The 19,192-nt window shown below is 43.7% G+C and overlaps 1 long non-coding RNA gene across 1 annotated transcript; it reads left to right on the forward strand.

The window, feature by feature from the left end:
• Nucleotides 1–924: 924 nt before the first annotated feature.
• LOC130272859 (uncharacterized) lies at nucleotides 925–18,760 on the forward strand. Its single transcript, XR_008843765.1, has 4 exons — nucleotides 925–1,038; nucleotides 15,462–15,531; nucleotides 15,643–15,694; nucleotides 18,553–18,760. It is a non-coding gene; the product is annotated as an uncharacterized LOC130272859 (long non-coding RNA).
• The last annotated feature ends 432 nt before the right edge of the window (nucleotides 18,761–19,192 follow it).

Consider the following 19,192-nt stretch of genomic DNA (forward strand, 5'->3'; position numbering starts at 1 on the left):
TGCAAGACCATCCCGCTTTGCGGCGGGCTCTGGTGAAAACCAGTAGCAACTTAGAACCGGTCCACCAACACGGTCCACGCCAATCCCTCTCTGGCACAGAGGATCCACTACCTGCCAGCCGGCATCGTGACAGTACAGCTGATACCTACCACTATATGGGCACTGCAAGTGGCAATATTTATCCTTGTATAGTAGATTTTATTTATTAACAGTATAGTGCACAAAAGCAACCAAGGGGCAGGACTAAAGGGTGGAAAAATAATGTTTTGTCTAGGGTGGCAAAATTCTTGCACTAGTCCTGGATGTGGGCAGCATCGTGTCTATAGGAAACAAGGCACTGCCCATCACCTGCCCAATATCATCCCTACAGTGATCATGGTGGGGGCAGCATCATGTCTGGGGGAAACCAGGCACTGCCCATCACCTGCCCAATACCATCCCTACAGTGATCATGGTGGGGGCAGCATCATGTCTGGAGGAAACCAGGCACTGCCCATCACCTGCCCAATACCATCCCTACAGTGATCATGGTGGGGGCAGCATCATGTATAGAGGAAACCAGGCACCTACCCATCACCTGCCCAATACCATCTCTACAGTGATCATGGTGGGGGCAGCACTGTGCTGTTTTGGTGGGGGTGGGGGGGGGCAGCATCATGTCTGGGGGGAAACTAGGTACTGCCCATCACCTGCCCAATACCATCCCTGCAGTGATCATGGTGGGGGCAGCATTGTGCTGTTTTGGTGGGGGATTAGTTTTAGAGGCTGTGATAGGGAGACTTAGGGTGTTCAGTGGAGAGGAAAAGGACATTTTTTTTTTTTTTAGCACACAGAGCAACATGACTATTTGTTAAAAAATGTAAAGTAAAAGCCTTTTCTAATGTATTATAATTAATGCGGAGCCTTTATTGTATGATCTTATACAGGAATAAGAATTCTATACAAATATCTGAAAACATCTGACAAAGAAAAAATAAATGTAGGAAGATAAAGACGATGAGACACTAATACGGGATATACAGAATCCTCTTATATCGGGTTTGTCCCTTGGATACGATGACATTCTTGTAACTGCGTCATCTATCATTTTCATGTAAAGTGTCTTCGAGAGTCCGATGATTCAACAATTGGTGTAATAGGAGAATTCAGACCAACATTTTACAAGATGGAAAAAAATATATTATTATTCTCTTTTCTTAGAACTAAAGTTCCGTCCACAGGTGACTTGATGGGTCTTACATTATATTTCGGTGCATTGTGAAGTGTCCATCTTTTTAGCTATCATGAATTTATTTTAAAGGGATACTCCGCTGCTCGAAATCTTATCCCCTATCCAAAGGACGCCTGTTCTTAATAACGGACGTTATTTTGTGATGGGCGATAGTAACGGGAGAATTAATGCATGCACTATTTCTCCCGTTCATTCGCCCGTCACATAATAATGGCCGTTATTAATAACGGCGATAGCCATAGCTCTTTTATTTTTCCTATATAGAGCTTTATGAATATTATTTTTTGCATGGCTAATGATAGTTTGCAACAATAACTTTTAATTTACCATAAAATGTACGGTCAATCATAAAATAATTCATATTTGTGGGGTTAAATTGAGAAAAAAATTCTAATTTTCCATCATTAGATAGTGTATTGTTTTTATATAGTGAACTTTACATAGTTCACTTTTTATATAGTGAAGGGCCAGTGCGCCCATAATTATCACTCGCACCTGACACTATTCTTTAATGTCCCTGCACCTCCCCCACTTCTCTGCCAGATATTCAGTGGCATTTGCCTGAGAGGAAGTGTTGCCTGTTTTGCCATTCCCGTGTATCCAGACCTTCTTGCTATGTTTTATGACTGTGAAACTTTGCCGCCTGCCTTGACCTCCTGCTACGTTTGACTATGCTACAGCCTCATCCTATGGTACCTCGCCTTGCCCAGTTACCTGTGTGGTCGAGCCGTGTCGGGGGTAGTGACCTGGGTGTCGCCTGCCACAGCAAGCCCATCCAGCGGCACCTTAGACTCTGCTCCCCGATACGGTCAGAGTTATCAGCCACACAGGTTGAGGATCCACTTCCAGTTTCTTGACAGCCCGCATTCAGGTGCGTGACAGTAAGATCCAGCCATGGATCCAACTGGGGTTCCTCTGCCTGATAACACGGATCTTGCATCTATCGTGGCACTCCAGTCACAGCAGTTGGCCCAGCAGGCACAGCAACTTAACCAGCTATCCGCCATGGCGCAGCAGTTGTTTTCTGCTCAGCAGCAACTGCCACAGCCTCAGCCTTCCCCTCCAGCTCCAGTACAGCCTCCCGCTGCTGCAGTCTCCTCCGGGACTAAACTCCGTTTGTCGCTTCCTGAAAAATTTGAGGAGGATCCCAAGTCCTGTAGTGGTTTCGTAACGCAGTGCTCCATGCACATTGAACTCATGGCGGACCAGCTCTCCATGGAACGTGCAAAGGTTGCCTTTGTCATTAGTCTCCTATCTGGAAGGGCCTTGGCCTGGGCAACCTCGCTGTGGGATCGCAGTGATGTCATCACTATTAATCTCCAGGCATTCCTGATGGAATTTCGCACTGTCTTCGAGGAACTTGCTCGAGCTTCCTCCGCTGAGACGGCTCTGTTGAGTCTTTCTCAGGGCAACTCCACTGTTGGCGAGTATGTTGGTGTCGGAGTTGTCCTGGAATAATTAAGCTCTCTGTGCTACCTTCAAGAGAGGATTATCAAGTCAAATTAAGGATGTCCACGCTGCCCGGGAATTGCCATCTACCTTGAACAAACGTATACAATTGGCATCCCGGATTGATATCCGTTTCTCTGAGCGACAAGAGGAGCTTCGTCAAGAAAGGGAATCTGCACGACCTCAGCGCATTCCTCGTCTGGCGCAAGTCTTCCAGCAACCACCGCAACCTTCTACATTGCCTCCCGCAGTGGAGCCTATGCAAGTGGATCGGTCTCGCCTGACACTGCAGGAAAGGATTCATTGACAAACCAAAAAATCTTTGTCTATACTGCGCCAGTGCAGACCACTTCGTTAAGGATTGTCCTCTGCGTCCTCAGCCACAGGGAAACACTCGCACCTGGGGTTTGTTGGAGAGGCCTCCCTAGGTGTGAATTCCTCCTCTCCACGCTTAAATTTGACGGTCCTGCTTCTTCTTCCCTCCAAAGAGATCATCTCCGTACTGGCCTTCCTGGACTCTGGCTCTGCAGGAAACTTTATTGATGCCTCCCTAGTGCATAAGTATTGTCTGCCAGAGTTCCTCCTTCTGAAACCCCTGTACATCTCTACGGTCACTGGAGAAAAACTGGACGATGCAGGTTGGAGTCCTGCATAAGGAGAACTTGTCCTTCTACGTACTTCCACACTGTACTTCTCCTCTCCTGCTTGGTCTACCTTGGTTACAGCTCCATGCCCCACAGCTGGGTTAGAAAACTGGAGAAGTTCTTCGCTGGGGTCCACATTGCAACAGCCATTGTGCCCATGTACGTGTAACTAAGTTGGAACCATCTACTAGACCCATGCCTGGTCTCCCTTCCTTCCTCCAGGACTTTGCTGACGTCTTCAACAAAAAGCTGAAGTATTGCCTCCACACCGTCCCTACGATAGCCCTATTGATTTTCTGCCCGGCACCACTCCTCCCAGAGGCAGAATTTACCCCATGTCTGTTCAGGAAACCCAGGCCATGGCAGACTACATCCAAGAAAAACTTCGGAAGGGGTTTATCAGGAAGTTATCTTCCCCTTGCCGGAGCCGCGTTCTTCTTCGTGAAGAAAAAAGACAGTTCTTTGCTACCTTGCATCGACTACTGAGGTTTGAATAAAATTACAGTAAAGAACCGCTATCCACTACCTTTAATCTCAGAATTATTTGATCACCTGAGAGGTGCCAGAATCTTCTCAAAACTTGATCTCCGTGGCGCCTATAATTTGATTCCTTGATTCGTGAAGGGGACGAATGGAAGACTGTGTTTAATACCCATGATGGACATTTCGAGCATCTTGTCATGCCATTTGGGCTTTGTAATGCTCCAGCAGTCTTCGAGGAGTTCGTCAATGATATATTTCGAGATCTTCTATACTCCTGTGTCGTTGTCTATTTAGATTACATACTCATCTATTCGCCCAATATTCAATCCCATCGCTCCCACCTCCCCCAAGTCTTACAGCATCTCCGTGAAAATCGTCTCTATGCCAAACTTGAAAAATGCACTTTTGAACAGACCAGTCTTCCTTTCTTGGGCTATATTGTTACAAGTCAAGGTCTCCAAATGGATCCAGACAAGTTGTCTGCAGTTCTGGACTGGCCTCAACCGTCTGGTTTGAAAGCGACCCAGCGCTTCCTTGGTTTTGCCAACTACTATCGGCAATTTATTCCTCACTACTCTACTCTGGTAGCTCCCATCGTATTGCGGTGTGGACACCAGAGGCGGAAGAAGCTTTCAAACTGTTGAAGTTCGCCTTTGCTTTTGCTCCTATTTCATCTAGACCTGATCCAAACAAGCATTATTTCTTGGAAGTGGATGCTTCCTCAGTTGGAGCTGGGGCAGTATTAACACAAAAATCTACTAAGGGAAGAACTTTAAACTGCAGATTTTTCTCTAAAACTTTCTCCCCTGCGGAGAGAAATTATACTATCGGAGATCGCAAGCTCTTAGCCATTAAGCTGGCCTTAGAAGAGTGGCGTCACCTCCTGGAAGGTTCAGTATATCCTGTTACAATGTATTCAGAGCACAAGAATTTGCTTTATCCTCAGTCATCGTCTCAGCCCACGACAGGCCCGATGGTCTTTATTTTTCTCCAGGTTCAACTTCTTCAACCCCTTCCACCCTGCGGAAAAGAATGTACGAGCTGACGCCCTTTCCAGGTCTTCAGACGTGCACGACGGTGAATCTCTTCCACAGCATATTATCCCACCGGAGCGTCTTGTTTCTACAGCACCAGCAAGTCTCCAACATCTTCCTCCTGGAAAGACTTACGTATCACCTTGTATAAAACTCCAAGTCTTGAAATGGGCACATTCTTCTCTTCTGGCTGGTCATCCTGATATTCGTAAGTCCCTACAGCTCATCTCCAGACTTTATTGGTGGCCAACCCTGAAAAAGGATGCTGTTGATTTTGTTCAGTCCTACTCAGTCTGTGCCCGGGACAAGGCTCCCCGTTCCAAGCCAACAGGTCTTCTTCAGCCCTTGCCAGTTCCTGAGCTTCCTTGGACCGATATTGCCATGGACTTTATTACAGACCTTCCATCTTCCCAAGGTAATACTGTCATATGGGGGGTAGTGGACTCCCTTCCCATATTGTTTCCGACCAAGGGGTCCAGTTCGTCTCTAAATTCTGGCGGGCCCTATGCTCACGTCTACAAATTAAGTTTAATTTCTCCTCGGCTTACCATCCTCAATCTAATGGACAGGTTGAGAGGGTGAATCAGGTTTTAGGAGACTATCTACTCCATTTCATTTCTGCACGTCAAGATGACTGGGTCGATCTGCTTCCTTGGGCAGAGTTCTCCTACAACCACAAGGACTCCGATTCCACAGGTGCTTCACCTTCTTGGTGGTCTATGGACTTCACCGTCATCCTCCTCATCCCTTGTTAACTTCCTCTGGAGTTCCTTCTGTTGATGAACAAGTGCAGAATTGTTCTTCCATCGGGCAAAAGACACGTCTTTCACTTCTATGGGCTTCTTCGCGCATGAAATTTCAAGCAGACAGGAAGAGACATCCTTCTCCTGAATATTCTCCTGGCGACAAAGTCTGGCTGTCTACTAAGTATATCCGTTTCAAGATACCCAGTTATAAACTAGGTCCTCATTATTTGGGTCCCTATAAAGTCAAGAAACTACTCAATCCTGTGGCTTATTCCCTCCATTCCTTCCCTGTTTCCCTCCTGAAACCAGCCATCTTCAACCATTTTTCTCAAAGCATTATCTCTCCTTCTCCCATCTCTGGTACCTCAGATGTTTATGTTGTTAAGGAGATCTTAGACTCTAAGTTTGTCAGAGGAAAACGCTTTTTTCTGTTGATTGGGAAGGTTTCGGTGCCTGGAGGAGAGGTCTTGGGAGCCACAGGACAATATCCTGGACAAAGACCTTCTCAAGAAATTCCTGAGCCTCAAAAGGAGGGGGAGAGCAAAAGGGGGGGGGTACTGTTACAGCTTGCACTCCGGCCACACATGTTGGCCGCAAGAGCATTGTCCCTGCTCGCGGCTGGGCCATGATTCGCATTGCAGGACGCGCCCGTCACTTGCCTGCTTCCCCTGACTCCTCTGCTAGTGTGCTTCAGCTCCAGTGTGCGTGTCCCCGTCCCGTAGGGCGTGCTCACCGGAGCTTTAAAATTTAAAGGGCCACTGCGCCCATAATTATCACTCACATCTGACACTATTCTTTAAAGTCCCTGCACCTCCCCCACTTCTCTGCCGGATATTCAGTGCCATTTGCCTGAGAGAAAGCATTCCTATTGCCTGTTTGCCATTCCCGTGTAGCCAGACCTTCCTGCTATGTTTTTTGACTACAAACCTTTGCCGCCTGCCTTGACCTTCTCCTACGTTTTGACTATGCTATAGCCTCATCCTTCGGTACCTCGTCTTGCCCAGTTACCTGTGTGGTCGAGCCGTATCGGGGGTAGCGTCACCTTCCGCAGCAAGCCCATCCTGCCTTGCGGTGGGCTCTGGTGAAGACCAGCGGCACCTTAGACTCCGCTCCCCGATACGGTACGAGTCATCAGCTACACAAGTGGAGGATCCACTTCCAGCTTCATAACAGCATATGTTCTGGTACGTGCCACCGGCTAATGTTAATGTTAGCGATTGGCGCACAAATTTGCGCACCTGGCCAGGAGAGCATGATAAATCTGGTTGTTAACACTTTTGTTTACTTTAAAGAAATCATGGCGCAGTCACCGGAATGTGGTCAGGCAGTGCTTGGCCTTCATGCAATTCTGTCCAAATTTTGCAAAGGTTGCATATTAAACACGTCAAACGCTCTTTCCCCAATCCTAAAGGCAATGTGTGCACATGTCTTGAAACATGAAACCTCTAAAAAGTGTCTAAAACACATTGTAAATTCAGTGTGAGCCATGGTTGTTGCAAATTGCGCCATTATCCTGGCAAAGCTGGAGCTACAAATAGGCACAAGATCTGATGTGTATGCGATTCCATGGGGATGGAGGATGGGCTAGTCACGGTCCTAGTCATCCTCAGCGGTGGGACCACCCTTTATCCTCAGTGGTGGGACCTCCCTTTATCATCATCAGTGGTGGGACCTCCCATTGTCATCATCAGTGGTGGGACCTCCCTTTATCATCATCAGTGGTAGGACCTCCCATTGTCATCATCAGTGGTGGGACCTCCCTTTATCATCATCAGTGGTAGGACCTCCCATTGTCATCATCAGTGGTGGGACCTCCCTTTATCATCATCAGTGGTAGGACCTCCCTTTATTATCATCAGTGGTTGGACCTCCCTTTATTATCATCAGTGGTTGGACCTCCCTTTATCATCAGTGATGGGACCTCCCTTTATCACCAGTGGTGGGACCTCCCTTTATCATCATCAGTGGTAGGACCTCCCATTGTCATCATTAGTGGTGGGACCTCCCTTTATCCTCAGTCTGATACGTCCCTTTAAATGTTTTATATTTACATTCCGCTCCAGACTCCGTTATGTTGCAGATTAAAGAGAATTTGACAATAATCCCAACTTTCCCTAAACTTTATCGTTGAAAATTGTATGTCATACTAAATCTAAATCTCCTTTTCCTTATATGAAAAAAAAAACATAAGTCTTAGAAATGTCTCAGTGGCGCCGACTCCTTCCTCATCTCTCAAGGACCTGAAATGAAATCTGGGGATTATCCGTTCCTCTGTGTGATGTTTGTGACGATTCTTCTCCACACGTTCATTAATCTCCATCACACGTCAATCCGCTGACACTTCTCCACAATCTGAGACATCGAGGAAAAAAAACCTGACTAGTTAAGGATTTCTGAGGAATGAGGCGGCTGATTGAAGAGGAAAGCTCCCGCAGCATTTGTCTGGGTTGTTTAGCGCTGCACCAGGAGCGACCTATTTATATCGTCTGGCTCTCGCAGAGTATAAATGAAATAGAAAATTATTAAAAATATATGAAAATTCATACAGTATTCGTCATGGTGGATCCATCCTGTATTGAAATCAAATAAACCATTTTTACTGTTCCTTAATATTTACTCAACATTTTTCATCTTTATGCCGCATCACTGCACTCCACAACTTGTTTTATAGATTTATTAATGCAACTTAAAATTGTAGTTGCTTTTCCAGCAGGTTCCTGGCATTGAATGTGTCTCAAATTAACTAGCATGGAAAGATAGAAAGATACTAGAAAGATACTTAATGATAGCCTGCACTCACCACTAGATTAAAGACTTGAAGCTCCTGGGATGGATTGACCGGCGGAACTGGCTCCTGGACGCCCCTCGCCGGTCACTCCATCCTTGGAGCTTCAAGTCCCTGCTGCCTGACATTGAATGTGTCTCAAATGAACTAGCATAGAAAGATACTAAACAATAGCCTGCACTCACCTCTAGATTTAAGGCTTGAAGCTCCTAGGACGTAGTGACGGCGGACCTGGCTCCTGGGCTTTAGAGGGGCGCGCAGAGAACCCCTCGCAAGTCCAGGAGCCAGGTTCACCGGTCACTCCATCCTTGGAGCTTCGGGTCCATGCTGCCTGGCATTGAATGTGTCTCAATTTAACTAGCATAGAAAGATACTAATCAATAGCCTGCACTCATTGCTAGATTTGAGACTCACAGCTCCTAGGATGGAGTGACCGGTAGACCTGGCTCCTGGGCTTGTGAGGGGTGCTCAGAGCGGCCCTCGCAAGTCCAGGAGCCAGGTTTGCCAGTCACTCCATCCTAGGAGCTTTGGGTCCCTACTGCCTGGCATAAAATGTGTCTCAAATAACTAGCATAGAAAGATGCTAATCAATAGCCTGCACTCACCGCCAGATTTAAGATTTGAAGCTCCTAGGAAGCATTGACCGGCAGACCTGGCTCCTGGGTGCCCCTCACAAGTCCAGGAGCCAGGTTTGCCGGTCAATCCATCCTTGGAGCTTCACGTCCCTGCTGCGTGGCATTGAATGTGTCTGAAATTAACTAGCATAGAGAAATACTAAAAGATAGCCTGCACTCACCGCTATATTTAAGACTCGAAGCTCCTAGGATGGAGTGTCTGGCGGACCTGACTCTTGTGCTTTTGAGGTGTGCCCTGGAGCCAGGTCTGCCGGTCACTCCATCCTAGGAGCTTCGGGTCCCTGCTGCCTGGCAGTGAATGTGTCTCAAATTAGCTAGCATAGAAAGATACTAATCAATAGCCTGCACTCATTGCTAGATTTGAAACTTGAAGCTCCTAGGATGGAGTGACCGACGGACCTAGCTCCTGGGCTTGTGAGGGGTGCTCAGAGTGCCCCTCGCAAGTCCAGAAGCCAGATTTGCCAGTTACTCCATCCAAGGAGCTACGCGTCCCTGCTGCCTGGCATTCAATGTGTCTCAAATAACTAGCCTAGAAAGATGCTAAATGATAGCCTGCACTCACCTCTAGATTTAAGACTCGAAGCTCATAGGATGGAGTTACTGGTGGACCTGGATCCTGGGCACCCCTCGCCGGTCACTCCATCCTAGGAGCTTCAAGTCCCTGCTGCCTGGCATTGAATGTGTCTCAAAGAACTAGCATAGAAAGATACTAAACAATAGCCTGCACTCACCTCTAGATTTAAGACTCGAAGCTCCTAGGATGGAGTGACCGGTGGACCTGGATCCTGGGCTTGTGAGCGGCGCCCAGTAGCCAGGTCCGCCGATCACTCCATCCTAGGAGCTTCAAGTCCCTGCTGCCTGGCATTAAATGTGTCTCAAATAACTAGCATAGAAAGATTCTAATCCATAGCCTGCACTCACCGCTAGATTTGAGACTTGAAGCTCCAAGGATGGAGTGACCGGTGGACCTGGCCCCTGGACTTGCGAGGGGCGCTCTGAGCGTGCCTCGCAAGTCCAGGAATCAGGCTCGCCGGTCACTCCATCCTAGGAGCTTTGATTCTCAAAGTTAGCGGTGAGTTCAGGCTATCGTTTAGTATCTTTCTATGCTAGTTTGCTGAAAATATTACTTTTGGTTGTTCCTAGCACCTCCGGTCTCTATATCAGGACTTGTCCCACATGGCTGCGTATCCAGTTTTTATCAGCTTGGAATATTACAGTGGTGCCCCCCTTTCTTCTTCAGGGACACACATGTCTCAAATTCCTTGCAATTCAGCCATGTTGTAAATGATACAGGCAGTAATACATTAATACCCATGTAGTGAATGAGAGGAGAGTGTGAGCTGGAGGAATATGCCAGGTAACCTACCCAGTGTTGTGATGAGGCTAGCACTACCTCCTGTTATTTCATGCAACTTAAAGAGTACCTGTCACCAAACTAAACTATTAATATATTATTTCTTATGTAATTATAAGACATTTTGCTGTTTACTTGCTGTCAAAATTCTCAACCTTTATATGTTTTTAGTGTGACTGAAAAAAATTACCACTGGGTGGCTCTGTTCTGTTCCCTGCCACAAGTCAAACAATTAGTTTGGTCTCCTCCCAGCCTGGCAGGAGACCAAATTTAGGAAGTGTGTGCAGGGCATGAGGAGGCACAGCTCTCGCCAGCTTCAGTGATTTTGCGCCTGCTGGGGAACACCCACTTTCTCCTCCCAGGAGCTCACACAATGTGAGCAAGAGAAAAGGTAAGATTCAGAACTTGGAAACATTACAGGAGGGGTGTTAAGAGTAATTAGGGAATATAATCTGAGTTAGTTTAGAAAATATGCCGTGATGACAAGTACCCTTTAAAGACAATATTCACACTGGTTGGTGCCAAGTGGGCGAATACTTAGATTTAAGTTCTAGTTTCCTATCACAGGATGCAGGTCTGAATAAAAATGCTACGAGCTACTACTTCCTGCCGGGGTGATGACATGTACAAGGAGAAGACAGGAGATCCTTGTTCAGTTTGCCCTTAGAGACTAGGGATGGCAATGGTCCTTACTCTCAAGATGCACAAGTTGAAAAGCAGATCCTTCAGACAAAGGTGACTATTTGGTCAAAGGATGCGGCCCTTGGAGCCCTAAGTAGGGTTACTAGCAAAAATCTAAAAATCCTCTCTAACTCTCAAAGAGTCCCCCTTGGTGGGTCATTCTATGTTATGCCACAGTCCCTAGGACAAGTGACCTTGCAGTTGTCCTGAGGGCCACAATTGTGACTTGGTCTTGGGCTCCACTGTAAACCGTGACCGCCAGGTTAGGTTAAAGTGGAAAGCTGGACTGGAATCCGGTACAGTATTAACTGCTTATCCCATGGAGGCAGTAATGGGCAGAAGTGATTTGCTGGCTGCTGGTTTTAGCGTGGCATTGTCTGCATCCTGACACTATGGTCCCACTTTCATGTCAGGTGCAGGGATATATGAGGCCCTGTGATCACCCAGACCTCTGTCCCTGCCTTTAGGGGTAGAAACCTCCTTAATAGGGTTTCCCCAACACAGGTGTCAGTCCCTACGTTTCTAATGCGCTGGGTGTAACAAAGTCAAGGTAATAAACAAGCACCGTACAGAAGTCATGAACAAGGTCTGGAAACAAATGGGCTAACTAATAACAACAAAAAGACAGACAGGGAAAGCATATACAATCGTAAATTCAAACAAGCCAAGTCGGTACCAGTGAGAGCGTTGCAGTACAGATAAGGTAAGAAGAAAAGTAGTCACAGAACAAACCAAGGTCAGAAGACACAGGATCAAAGGGGTTCTCCACCATAAGGTGATTTAAGTACTTACCTGCCAGACAGTAAAGGACATGCTTAGGAAGGATTTGCCCTTGTCTTGGGGCTAAATGGCTGTGTTGTTAGATTACCATAACACAGTGGCTGTCTTTTTGTGAAATGGGTATTTTCTGTTTGAAATTCCACTGTCAAACTACCTATCCCATAATACCTTGTTTGTAAGTGTGACTGTAAGTGTCACTTTTTACACAGGTGAGCTGCCTTCCATGTTGTGCTGTGAACAATAGACCAGTGTTTTCTAACCATGTTGCCGCCAGCTGTTGCAAAACTACAATTCCCTGCAGAATAATCTCCCTCCCACCCAGCGGTCGCTCCACCCATTGAAGCAGACAGGCTCCCTGTCATTACCTGATTAGTGATGTAATGTCTCAGGCCACATTGCAACCTGGGAAAACCTTTGACAACAGTCATTTTAAATGCTGACAAAAATAAACATTGGGGTAAAAATCCCAGAAGAAATGTGAGACTACAATAACTGAATGAACTACAATAACTTTACAGGACAATCAAATAAAAAAAAGCAAAGCCAAGCAAGTCAGAAGCTAGTGTAGAAATAGAACTCTAACACAGGCAAAGAGTAACAGACTGGATGAGGTAATATAGCCCACTCAAGAAGGGTGTGGACACCGAGGCCAGATTAAATTGACTCGTCAGACAAGCCCCTTGATTGGCCCAGGCGCCATCACAGCAACAATGGATGCATCAGCCATACATCGGAGGAATTAACCCTTCAGCCAGAACCAGGTTCACCCATTACTCCCACACACTTCCTGCGCTTATGAAATCCCCAAATTTCCTGCTATGGAAGTTGCTCTAGTCTCCTATTATAAAATTGACTATACAAAGGTTCACATTCGCCAGCAGACTAAGGACACCATTATACATTCTTTTCAATCTAATGGAACGATCATGTGATCCCTCATCTAGGTATTTCCTTAAAGGGGTACTCCACGGACCAGCTTTCGGAATGTTTTAGTTCTGAACACTGTGTGCGCGCTGCGGGGGGTCGGTCATGCCCCCTCGTGATCTCATGCCACACACCCTCAATGCAAGTCTATGGGATGGGGCATGGCAGCCGCCACGCCCCCTTCCATAGACTTGCATTGAGGGGGCGTAGTGTGACATCACGAGGGGGCATGGCCTACCCCCGCATCACATACACAACATTGGGAACTAAATATTCCGAATGCTGGGCAGTGGTGTACCCCTTTAACAATGGATTTATTCCATTACTTTCTAATTCCCCTGACATTTTAGTATGTTTAGGCCTTTTACCTCTTGGGTATGTCATATTACATTCCTTAAGGTGATGGTCGCCCCACACATTTTATACATTTTTAGAATTGTTTCCATCCCAGTACCTACAGCTTCTTCTTCCTACACCTCCAACAATACTAATAACAATTTATCTGGAGGAACTCTACTGCTCACTGAGCAATGTATAGATTTACATTGGCAAAGTTACTTCCAGTTCACACAGCATAGAGATACGCTTTACAGCAAGCCCCATGGTAACAATAGACAGTAGCTGTCCAATAGATATAAATGGGAAGGAAACCTTACTGGGCATGCTCTGTGACATCTGTAAAGGTCATTCCACAGGGGAGGGGGAGGCTGATCTGTGAGCTTCATCTATTGTCTTCTCTATATACTGATGCCTCCTTTCACTGTAATGCTGTACTGATCACTATCCAGCAGCCTCCTCCTTATCATCACACACAGAACAGGAAGTCTCAGCTTAGTTTTAGGCCAAATGGTAACAATTTGCCAAATTTCAGTATTATTTATTTCAAAATGAATAGTAAAAGGGAAACTAAGAAGAAAAAAAAATCTAAAATTATTTTTAAAAAGTTTAACATATGTTTGACTTTGTAGACTTGTAATTTTAGGTTGGAAGGTAACCTCCCATTATGTAAAAGCCCCTAGTAGGTAGGTAATACCCCATTCGGTTAAAGCCCCCAGCAGGTAGGTAATCCCCCATTATGTAGAAGCCTCTAGTGGGTAGGTAATGCTACCCATTAGGTAGATGCCCCAGCAGGTACATAATCCTCCCTTAGGAAGATGCTTTCGTAGGTAGGTAATACCCTTATAAGGTAGGTAGTCCCAGTAGGTACTGGGTGGGCAGGTCAGTGGTAGGTCTAAGTGGGTGGGGTTGGTCAGGGGGGTTGGTTTAAGTGGATGGATGAGTCAAGGGGGTTGGCTTAAGTGGATGGTGGGTCAGAGGGTTGGTTTAAGTGGATAAGTGGGTCAGAGGGTTGGTTTAAGTGGATGGATGGGTCAGGTGGGTTGGTTTAAGTGGGTGGGTGTGTCAGAGGGTAGGTTTAAGTGGAAGGGTGGGTCAGGTGGGTTGGTTTAAGTGGATGGGTGGGTCAGAGGGTTGGTTTAAGTGGATGAATGGGTCAATGGGGTTGGCTTAAGTTGATGGGTGGGTCAGAGTGTTGGTTTAAGTGGATGGATGTGTCAGAGGGTTGGTTTAAGTGGATGGGTGTGTCAGAGGGTTGGTTTAAGTGGATGGATGGGTCTGGTGGGTTGGTTTAAGTGGATGGGTGGGTCAGAGGGTTGATTTAAGTGGATGGATGGGTCAGGTGGGTTGGTTTAAGTGGATGAGTGTATAGGGTTGGTTTAAGTGAATGGGTGGGTCAGAGGGTTTGTTTAAGTGGATGGATGGGTCAGGTGGGTTGGTTTAAGTGGATCGGTGGGTAGGGTTGGTTTAAGTGGATGGGTGGGTCAGAGGATTGGTTTAAGTAGTTGGGTGGGTCGGCGGTGGGTTTAAGTGGATGGGTGGGTCAGGGGGTTGGTTTAAGTGGTTGGGTGGATCGGGGGTGGGTTTAAGTAGTTAGGGCAGTCGGGGGTGGGTTTAAGTGGGTAGAGCCTATCGTGATTCTGTTGCCCAAATTCCTGTATAAACATGGATCTGGCACCAAGTATAAAATCAGCTCCTCACTGAACCCGCTTTGTGGATGACGATGAAGTACAATTATTAGACTAGCACAGAGAGTTCACTGCGATAACATCATTACCCGTAACAATGGCGCGGCGCTGACATCTCTCACAGCCAATCACAGGGCAGCAGGGTCACTCACCACTTTGCCAGCTGCCAATTTCCCGTAATGTTTTCTCCCAGAATAAAGTCTTTTCAAAGGTTTATTGCCGGAGAATGTGAAATGAACAATTAAATTACAGGAGAAATGCACTTAATAGAGAGATGTGAGGGTGCTGTGCCGGTCACCACGATCCAACCAATGGCTGCTTAACCCCTGAAGACAAAGGGTTCCCTGCATATAACCGGGGCCCCTAATAAGCTAATCCTACCTAAAAGGTTTTATTGAGTTGGCTTCTGTCAGTTTATATAGAGATTTGGGGACTAAACAATACGGATCAATGGGGGCACTTACTTTCTCTAACAGTCACTGATTCCCAACCATTTGTTTGGCGTCAAACCAGCTGACCCTGATGACGGCAAAAAAAAAAAAAAAAATTATGGGACGGGGAGCATGCAAAAGATTCACAGGGAACACAGTTCCTTCCTTTTTTTGTTACAGTTCTATATTGTTCTTTAGAAAGTTGAAATTCTTCTTTGGGTCATTCTCTTTCCTTTTTATTTTTTTTCTTTCTGGCCCAGACTGCCATGAAGACTTCTTACAACAATGACTTGTGCCTCTCTTAGTGCCCTGCATAGTATTAGTGAGAAGGTAAGTGAGTTGAGGGGATTGAGGGGCAGAGGGTTTAGGTAGGCCCTCTAGTGGATAGGTAATTCCCCCAATTATGTAGATGCAGCCTGCAACTATTTCTCTTCTCAAAAGCAGGAAAAACTAAGTTGGAGGGGGAACGGGAGCTACAGGGGACTAAGGATAGGTAAGTATGTTCCTTTTCTCTATTTTTCCTTCTAGCACCTTTTTTCTTCTTCTTGTATAATGGAGCAGTATTATAGTAGGTATATTCTTGTATATAGGAGCAGTATTATAGTAGTTATATTCTTGTATATAGGAGCAGTATTATAGTAGATATATTCTTGTATATAGGAGAAGTATTATAGTAGGTATATTCTTGTATATAGGAGCAGTATTATAGTAGTTATATTCTTGTATATAGGAGCAGTATTATAGTAGTTATATTCTTGTTTATAGGAGCAGTATTATAGTAGTTATATTCTTGTATATAGGAGGAAGTATTATAGTAGTTATATTCTTGTATATAGGAGCAGAATTATAGGAGTCATATTCTTGTATATAGGAGCAGTATTATAGTAGTTATATTCTTGTATATAGGAGCAGTATTATAGTAGTTATATTCTTGTATATAGGAGGCAGTATTATAGTAGTTATATTCTTGTATATAGGAGCAGTATTATAGTAATTATATTCTTGTATATAGGGGCAGTATTATAGTAGTTATATTCTTGTATATAGGGGCAGTATTATAGTAGTTATATTCTTGTATATAGGAGCAGTATTATAGTAGTTATATTCTTGTATATAGGGAGCAGTATTATAGTAGTTATATTCTTGTATACAGGAGCAGTATTATAGTAGTTATATTCTTGTATATAGGAGCAGTATTATAGTAGTTATATTCTTGTATATAGGGAGCAGTATTATAGTAGTTATATTCTTGTATATAGGAGCAGTATTATAGTAGTTATATTCTTGTAAATAGGAGCAGTATTATAGTAGTTATATTCTTGTATATAGGAGGCAGTACTATAGTAGTTTTGTTCTTGTATAAAGGAGCAGTATTATAGTAGTTATATTCTTGTATATAGGGGCAGTATTATAGTAGTTATATTCTTGTATATAAGAGCAGTAGTATAGTAGTTATATTCTTGTATATAGGGGCAGTATTATAGTAGTTATATTCTTGTATATTTGAGCAGTATTATAGTAGTTATATTCTTGTACATAGGAGGCAGTATTATAGTAGCTATATTCTTGTATATAGGAGCAGCATTATAGTAGTTATATTCTTGTATATAGGAGCAGTATTATAGTAGTTATATTCTTGTATATAGGAGACAGTATTATAGTAGTTATATTCTTGTATATAGGAGCAGTATTATAGTAGTTATATTCTTGTATACAGGAGCAGTATTATAGTAGTTATATTCTTGTATATAGGAGCAGTATTATAGTAGTTATATTCTTGTATATAGGAGGCAATATTATAGTAGTTATATTCTTGTATATAGGAGCAGTATTATAGTAGTTATATTCTTGTATATAGGAGCAGTATTATAGTAGTTATATTCTTGTATATAGGAGCAGTATTATAGTAGTTATATTCTTGTATATAGGAGCAGTATTATAGTAGTTATATTCTTGTATATAGGGGCAGTATTATAGTAGTTATATTCTTGTATATAGGAGGCAGTATTATAGTAGTTATATTCTTGTATATAGGAGGTAGTATTATAGTAGTTATATTCTTGTAAATAGGAGCAGTATTATAGTAGTTATATTCTTGTATATAGAAGCAGTATTATAGTAGTTATATTCTTGTATATAGGAGCAGTATTATAGTAGTTATATTCTTGTATATAGGAGCAGTATTATAGTAGTTATATTCTTGTATATAGGAGCAGTATTATAGTAGTTATATTCTTGTATATAGAAGCAGTATTATAGTAGTTATATTCTTGTATATAGGAGCAGTATTATAGTAGTTATAGTCTTGTATATAGGAGGCAGTATTACAGTAGTTATATTCTTGTATATAGGAGCAGTATTATAGTAGTTATATTCTTGTATATAGGAGCAGTATTATAGTAGTTATATTCTTGTATATAGGAGCAGTATTATAGTAGTTATATTCTCTGTGTTCCGCTGTGAGAGGGGAGAGGGAGCAGCAGAACACAGGTGAATTTTCAAAAGTTCTTACATCACATGGGATGAAGAGAGAAAAAAAAGGAACACAATAGCGCCCCTGGTGAAGTACGTTAGGCACAGATAGGGAGATGCTGGTAATAACACTCACCCTGTGGTGTTGGGTTCAGAGCACAACATCTGATATCGCATATATCATAGAATGGGATCCTGCAGCTTGATTCCCCCGATCCCAGGCAGCGTCTGGTCCGGTAATGGTATAGGCAGCAGAAGAAACAAAAACGGAACTCGCCGAACACTGGTCTCTGGGGAATTCTGAGACTGACCACCTCAAGGGATCTGACGCTTGGAATAAGTTCTGTTTTTGTTTCTTCTGCTGCCTACATCACATTTGAAGAATCCTTTAAAGTCAGTGGGATTATGGATGATATTGATACCAGTGCAAAAACGAAGGATGGAAAAATGTTGTGTGGCACAACTGAGCGTAATAAATATCTATTTTTTAAAACATTATTTTTGACTGAGATCAATAGGACACAATCCATATAATGGATATAAAATAATTTGGTAACAAAATTAAGCTACACTACAAAACAGCGCTTACCAGAAGTAATAGTAAAATTGCATCATTACTTCAACGCAATCTTGGTTGACCTTACGACCTTGAAGTCGCTCCGCGTGATAGATTTTACTGGGAAGCACAGATGACCCCCACTTGATGTTTTTTTTTTTTATTATTGCATAATTATTGTTTTAAGATTTAATTATGTGCCGCAATATAATAAAATAAATAAATAAATAAATATATATATATATATATATATCATTTTTTAAATTTATATATATATATACATATTTATTTATTTTTTTTAAATTTTTTTTTTTTATTTATAGATCCCAAGTGACATCCTGCCAAGACTGTGATCGATCCGATCGATTAGATAAGTACGCCCGCTCCCGCGGCTGCCATATTGATCTGTTTGTTTGAGTAAGGCCATTAATGGATGGGAAGCGGGTTGGGATCGGACGCAATAACCGCCGCCTCATAGATGGTTATTTTCTAGAATAATTACCTCAAAACGAACAATGACAATAAAAATCAATTAAGTGTAATTCTTCCATGTATCTTAAGTGGCCTAAAACTGGATACATTTAAACTTAGCGCAATGCTGTATTGTGTTACACAGTATCTAGAGCAATTCTCATAGAGTAGTTTTTTCTAACCAGGGTGCCTCCACCTGTTGCAAAACTACAACTCCCAGCATGCCCGGACAGCCTTTGGCTGTCCGAGCATGCTGGGAGTTGTAGTCTTGCAATAGCTGGAGGCACCCTGGTTGGAAAAAACTGTTCTAGAACACTAATAGGAAGGATTTTTTATGGTAACAGCAGTTATTTTGTAAAATATGCATAAGAAGGGGTTCTCTACAGTAAGGGCAGCACTGCCGTGGACATGTAGTTTTGCAACAGCTGGAGACGCATTGGTCGGATAACATTGTTCTAGGACACTTATTTAAAGGATTTTTATGGTAATAAC

Source organism: Hyla sarda, chromosome 5 (assembly GCF_029499605.1).
Source record: "Hyla sarda isolate aHylSar1 chromosome 5, aHylSar1.hap1, whole genome shotgun sequence".
Taxonomy (NCBI): domain Eukaryota; kingdom Metazoa; phylum Chordata; class Amphibia; order Anura; family Hylidae; genus Hyla; species Hyla sarda.